The following is a 7,500-nucleotide window of genomic DNA, read 5'->3' on the forward strand; positions in this document are numbered from 1 at the left end:
TTGATAGCGGGGCTACCGCATGCGATGGGAAAAAAAAAAAAAAAAAAAAAAAATTTTTTCATCGGGCTTACCCGCGGCTGAGAAGGTACGTGGTCGACGTTGATAGCGGGGCTACCGCATGCGATGGGAAAAAAAAAAAAAAAAAAAATTTTTTCATCGGGCTTACCCGCGGCTGAGAAGGTACGTGGTCGACGTTGATAGCGGGGCTACCGCATGCGATGGGGAAAAAAAAAAAAAAAAAAAAATTTTTTCATCGGGCTTACCCGCGGCTGAGAAGGTACGTGGTCGACGTTGATAGCGGGGCTACCGCATGCGATGGGGAAAAAAAAAAAAAAAAAAAAATTTTTTCATCGGGCTTACCCGCGGCTGAGAAGGTACGTGGTCGACGTTGATAGCGGGGCTACCGCATGCGATGGGGAAAAAAAAAAAAAAAAAAAATTTTTTTCATCGGGCTTACCCGCGGCTGAGAAGGTACGTGGTCGACGTTGATAGCGGGGCTACCGCATGCGATGGGGAAAAAAAAAAAAAAAAAAAATTTTTTCATCGGGCTTACCCGCGGCTGAGAAGGTACGTGGTCGACGTTGATAGCGGGGCTACCGCATGCGATGGGGAAAAAAAAAAAAAAAAAAAAATTTTTTCATCGGGCTTACCCGCGGCTGAGAAGGTACGTGGTCGACGTTGATAGCGGGGCTACCGCATGCGATGGGGGAAAAAAAAAAAAAAAAAAATTTTTTTCATCGGGCTTACCCGCGGCTGAGAAGGTACGTGGTCGACGTTGATAGCGGGGCTACCGCATGCGATGGGATGGGAAATTTTTTTTTTTTTTTTTTTTTTTTTTTTTTTCATCGGGCTTACCCGCGGCTGAGAAGGTACGTGGTCGACCCGATAGCGAGCTACCGCGGGTAAAGGGACGTGGACGGCCGTGCTAGCGGGCTACCGCGGGTATCGGTGTACGTGGTCGACCCGATAGCGGGCTACCGCGGGTAAAGGGACGTGGACGGCCTGGCTAGCGGGCTACCGCGGGTGTCGGTGTACGTGGTCGACCCGATAGCGGGCTACCGCTGGTAAAGGGACGTGGACGGCCTGGCTAGCGGGCTACCGCGGGTGTCAGTGTACGTGGTCGACCCGATACTGGGCTACCGCTGGTAAAGGGACGTGGACGGCCGTGCTAGCGGGCTACCGCGGGTATCGGTGTACGTGGTCGACCCGATAGCGGGCTACCGCGGGTAAAGGGACGTGGACGGCCTGGCTAGCGGGCTACCGCGGGTGTCGGTGTACGTGGTCGACCCGATAGCGGGCTACCGCTGGTAAAGGGACGTGGACGGCCTGGCTAGCGGGCTACCGCGGGTGTCAGTGTACGTGGTCGACCCGATAGCGAGCTACCGCGGGTAAAGGGACGTGGACGGCCGTGCTAGCGGGCTACCGCGGGTATCGGTGTACGTGGTCGACCCGATAGCGGGCTACCGCGGGTAAAGGGACGTGGACGGCCTGGCTAGCGGGCTACCGCGGGTGTCGGTGTACGTGGTCGACCCGATAGCGGGCTACCGCTGGTAAAGGGACGTGGACGGCCTGGCTAGCGGGCTACCGCGGGTGTCAGTGTACGTGGTCGACCCGATACTGGGCTACCGCTGGTAAAGGGACGTGGACGGCCGTGCTAGCGGGCTACCGCGGGTATCGGTGTACGTGGTCGACCCGATAGCGGGCTACCGCGGGTAAAGGGACGTGGACGGCCTGGCTAGCGGGCTACCGCGGGTGTCGGTGTACGTGGTCGACCCGATAGCGGGCTACCGCTGGTAAAGGGACGTGGACGGCCTGGCTAGCGGGCTACCGCGGGTGTCAGTGTACGTGGTCGACCCGATAGCGAGCTACCGCGGGTAAAGGGACGTGGACGGCCGTGCTAGCGGGCTACCGCGGGTATCGGTGTACGTGGTCGACCCGATAGCGGGCTACCGCGGGTAAAGGGACGTGGACGGCCTGGCTAGCGGGCTACCGCGGGTGTCGGTGTACGTGGTCGACCCGATAGCGGGCTACCGCTGGTAAAGGGACGTGGACGGCCTGGCTAGCGGGCTACCGCGGGTGTCAGTGTACGTGGTCGACCCGATACTGGGCTACCGCTGGTAAAGGGACGTGGACGGCCGTGCTAGCGGGCTACCGCGGGTATCGGTGTACGTGGTCGACCCGATAGCGGGCTACCGCGGGTAAAGGGACGTGGACGGCCTGGCTAGCGGGCTACCGCGGGTGTCAGTGTACGTGGTCGACCCGATAGCGGGCTACCGCTGGTAAAGGGACGTGAACGGCCTGGCTAGCGGGATACCGCGGGTGTCAGTGTACGTGGTCGTCCCCAACCCGCGGTCGGTTAAGGCATGGAAAACAAAAATTAACAAGTCCCGCTTACGTCCTGACATTCGCGAAACCAGGTTAACGTATCGAGGAATACCATGCTTATGTCCATATGGTCCTGACATTCGCGAAACCAGGTTAACGTATCGAGGAATACCATGCTTATGTCCATATGGTCCTGACATTCGCGAAACCAGGTTAACGTATCGAGGAATACCATGCTTATGTCCATATGGTCCTGACACTCGCGAAACCAGGCTAACGTATCGAGGAATACCATGCTTATGTCCATATGGACCTGACATTCGCGAACGAAACCAGGCTAACGTATCGAGGACTAAGGACAGCTCGGGTCCTGACACGGACTGGTTAGGGTTAGGGTTAGGGTTAGGGTTAGGGTTAGGGTTAGGGTTAGGGTTAGGGTTAGGGTTAGGGTTAGGGTTAGGGTTAGGGTTAGGGTTAGGGTTAGGGTTAGGGTTAGGGTTAGGGTTAGGGTTAGGGTTAGGGTTAGGGTTAGGGTTAGGGTTAGGGTTAGGGTTAGGGTTAGGGTTAGGGTTAGGGTTAGGGTTTAGTTAGGGTTAGGGTTAGGGTTAGGGTTAGGGTTAGGGTTAGGGTTAGGGTTAGGGTTAGGGTTAGGGTTAGGGACGTGCATCGTCAAGAGGCGGCTTAGGGTTAGGGTGTACGATGCCTGCCTTTGTTACGTTACGTTACATGAAATGTGATCGTTTCATCGAGAGACCTGCTGTACTATTCTAACGTGCGGCTTCCCGATGAAAATTTCACCCTCGTAAAAAAGTTTTACCGAGGGTATAGTTTGAAGGCTTCGATGGTCGAGAGACCCGCGGTAGCCTGCCTGCGTCTAACGTGCGGCTTACCGATGAAAATTTCACCCTTGTAAAATTTTTTTTACCGAGGGTATAGTTTGACGGCCTCGATGGTCGAGAGACCCGCGGTAGCCTGCCTGCGTCTAACGTGCGGCTTACCGATGAACATTTCAGCCTTGTAAATTTTTTTTACCGAGGGTGTAGTTAGACGGCCTCGATGGTCGAGAGACCCGCAGTAGCTTGCCTGCGTCTAACGTGCGGCTTCCCGATGAAAATTTCACCCTTGTAAAAAAATTTTTACCGAGGGTATAGTTTGACGGCCTCGATGGTCGAGAGACCCGCGGTAGCCTGCCTGCGTCTAACGTGCGGCTTCCCGATGAAAATTTCACCCTTGTAAAATTTTTTTACCGTGGGTATAGTTAGACGGCCTCGATGGTCGAGAGACCCGCGGTAGCCTGTCCGCGTCTAACGTGCGGCTTACCGATGAACATTTCACCCTTGTAAATTTTTTTTACCGAGGGTATAGTTTGACGGCCTCGATGGTCGAGAGACCCGCGGTAGCCTGTCCGCATCTAACGTGCGGCTTCCCGATGAACATTTCAGCCTTGTAAAATTTTTTTTTACCGAGGGTACAGTTAGACGGCTTCGATGGTCGAGAGACCCGCGGTAGCCTGCCTCGTCTAACGTGCGGCTTCCCGATGAACATTTCAGCCTTGTAAATTTTTTTTACCGAGGGTATAGTCAGACGGCCTCGATGGTCGAGAGACCCGCAGAAGCCTGCCTGCGTCTAACGTACGGCTTCCCGATGAACATTTCAGCCTTGTAAAAATTTTTTACCGAGGGTGTAGTTAGACGGCCTCGATGGTCGAGAGACCCGCAGTAGCTTGCCTGCGTCTAACGTGCGCCTTCCCGATGAAGATTTCACCCTCGTAAAAAGTTTTACCGAGGGTATAGTTTGAAGGCTTCGATGGTCGAGAGACCCGCGGTAGCCTGCCTGCGTCTAACGTGCGGCTTACCGATGAAAATTTCACCCTTGTAAAATTTTTTTTACCGAGGGTATAGTTTGACGGCCTCGATGGTCGAGAGACCCGCGGTAGCCTGCCTGCGTCTAACGTGCGGCTTACCGATGAACATTTCAGCCTTGTAAATTTTTTTTTACCGAGGGTATAGTCAGACGGCCTCGATGGTCGAGAGACCCGCAGTAGCTTGCCTGCGTCTAACGTACGGCTTCCCGATGAAAATTTCACCCTCGTAAATTTTTTTTTACCGAGGGTATAGTTTGAAGGCCTCGATGGTCGAGAGACCCGCGGTAGCCTGCCTCGTCTAACGTGCGGCTTCCCGATGAACATTTCAGCCTTGTGAATTTTTTTTACCGAGGGTACAGTTAGACGGCTTCGATGGTCGAGAGACCCGCGGTAGCCTGCCTGCGTCTAACGTGCGGCTTCCCGATGAAAATTTCAGCCTTGTAAAATTTTTTTACCGAGGGTACAGTTAGACGGCTTCGATGGTCGAGAGACCCGCGGTAGCCTGCCTGCGTCTAACGTGCGGCTTCCCGATGAACATTTCAGCCTTGTAAATTTTTTTTACCGAGGGTATAGTTAGACGGCCTCGATGGTCGAGAGACCCGCGGTAGCCTGCCTGCGTCTAACGTGCGCCTTCCCGATGAACATTTCACCCTTGTAAAAATTTTTTACCGAGGGTATAGTTTGAAGGCCTCGATGGTCGAGAGACCCGCGGTAGCCTGTCCGCATCTAACGTGCGGCTTCCCGATGAACATTTCAGCCTTGTAAAAATTTTTTACCGAGGGTACAGTTAGACGGCTTCGATGGTCGAGAGACCCGCGGTAGCCTGCCTGCGTCTAACGTGCGGCTTCCCGATGAACATTTCAGCCTTGTGAATTTTTTTTACCGAGGGTACAGTTAGACGGCTTCGATGGTCGAGAGACCCGCGGTAGCCTGCCTCGTCTAACGTGCGGCTTCCCGATGAACATTTCAGCCTTGTGAATTTTTTTTACCGAGGGTACAGTCAGACGGCTTCGATGGTCGAGAGACCCGCGGTAGCCTGCCTCGTCTAACGTGCGGCTTCCCGATGAACATTTCAGCCTTGTACATTTTTTTTTACCGAGGGTACAGTTAGACGGCTTCGATCGATGGTCGAGAGACCCGCGGTAGCCTGCCTCGTCTAACGTGCGGCTTCCCGATGAACATTTCAGCCTTGTACATTTTTTTTACCGAGGGTACAGTTAGACGGCTTCGATCGATGGTCGAGAGACCCGCGGTAGCCTGCCTCGTCTAACGTGCGGCTTCCCGATGAACATGTCAGCCTTGTAAATTTTTTTTTACCGAGGGTACAGTTAGACGGCCTCGATGGTCGAGAGATCCGCGGTAGCCTGTCCGCGTCTAACGTGCGGCTTCCCGATGAATATCTCAGCCTTGTCAATTTTTTTTACCGAGGGTACAGTTAGACGGCCTCGATGGTCGAGAGACCCGCGGTAGCTTGCCTGCGTCTAACGTACGGCTTCCCGATGGAAATTTCAGCCTTGTAAATTTTTTTTTACCGAGGGGATAGTTAGACGGCCTCGATGGTCGAGAGACCCGCGGTAGCCTGCCTCGTCTAACGTGCGGCTTCCCGATGAACATTTCAGCCTTGTACATTTTTTTTTACCGAGGGTACAGTTAGACGGCCTCGATGGTCGAGAGATCCGCGGTAGCCTGTCCGCGTCTAACGTGCGGCTTCCCGATGAACATTTCACCCTTGTAAAAAATTTTACCGAGGGTAAAGTCAGACGGCCTCGATGGTCGAGAGACCCGCGGTAGCCTGCCTCGTCTAACGTGCGGCTTCCCGATGAACATGTCAGCCTTGTAAATTTTTTTTTACCGAGGGTACAGTTAGACGGCCTCGATGGTCGAGAGATCCGCGGTAGCCTGTCCTCGTCTAACGTGCGGCTTCCCGATGAACATTTCAGCCTGGTAAAAAAAATTCTACCGAGGGTACAGTTAGACGGCCTCGATGGTCGAGAGACCCGCAGTAGCTTGCCTGCGTCTAACGTGCGGCTTCCCGATGAACATTTCAGCCTTGTAAATTTTTTTTTACCGAGGGTATATTTAGACGGCCTCGATGGTCGAGAGACCCGCGGTAGCCTGCCTCGTCTAACGTGCGGCTTCCGATGAATATTTCAGCCTTGTCAATTTTTTTTACCGAGGGTACAGTTAGACGGCCTCGATGGTCGAGAGACCCGCGGTAGCTTGCCTGCGTCTAACGTACGGCTTCCCGATGGAAATTTCAGCCTTGTAAATTTTTTTACCGAGGGGATAGTTAGACGGCCTCGATGGTCGAGAGACCCGCGGTAGCCTGTCCGCGTCTAACGTGCGGCTTCCCGATGAACATTTCAGCCTTGTACATTTTTTTTACCGAGGGTACAGTTAGACGGCCTCGATGGTCGAGAGACCCGCGGTAGCCTGCCTCGTCTAACGTGCGGCTTCCCGATGAACATTTCAGCCTTGTAAATTTTTTTTACCGAGGGTACAGTTAGACGGCCTCGATGGTCGAGAGACCCGCGGTAGCCTGTCCGCGTCTAACGTGCGGCTTCCGATGAACATTTCAGCCTTGTACATTTTTTTTACCGAGGGTACAGTTAGACGGCCTCGATGGTCGAGAGACCGCGGTAGCCTGCCTCGTCTAACGTGCGGCTTCCCGATGAACATTTCAGCCTTGTAAATTTTTTTTACCGAGGGTATAGTTAGACGGCCTCGATGGTCGAGAGACCCGCGGTAGCCTGTCCGCATCTAACGTGCGGCTTCCCGATGAACATTTCACCCTTGTAAAAATTTTTTACCGAGGGTATAGTTTGAAGGCCTCGATGGTCGAGAGACCCGCGGTAGCCTGCCTCGTCTAACGTGCGGCTTCCCGATGAACATTTCAGCCTTGTAAATTTTTTTTACCGAGGGTATAGTTAGACGGCCTCGATGGTCGAGAGACCCGCGGTAGCCTGTCCGCATCTAACGTGCGGCTTACCGATGAACATTTCACCCTTGTAAAAAAATTTTACCGAGGGTATAGTTTGAAGGCCTCGATGGTCGAGAGACCCGCGGTAGCCTGTCCGCGTCTAACGTGCGACACCACGATGAAAATTTCACCCTCGTAAAAAAATTTTACCGAGGGTATACTTTGCCGGCCTGGATGATCGAGAGACCCGCGATAGCCTGTCCGCGTCTAACGTGCGACACCACGATGAAAATTTCACCCTCGTAAAAAAATTTTACCGAGGGTATAGTTTGCCGGCCTGGATGATCGAGAGACCCGCGATAGCCTGTCCGCGTCTAACGTGCGACACCAC

Source organism: Mytilus trossulus, chromosome 14, assembly GCF_036588685.1.
Source record: "Mytilus trossulus isolate FHL-02 chromosome 14, PNRI_Mtr1.1.1.hap1, whole genome shotgun sequence".
Lineage (NCBI taxonomy): Eukaryota > Metazoa > Mollusca > Bivalvia > Mytilida > Mytilidae > Mytilus > Mytilus trossulus.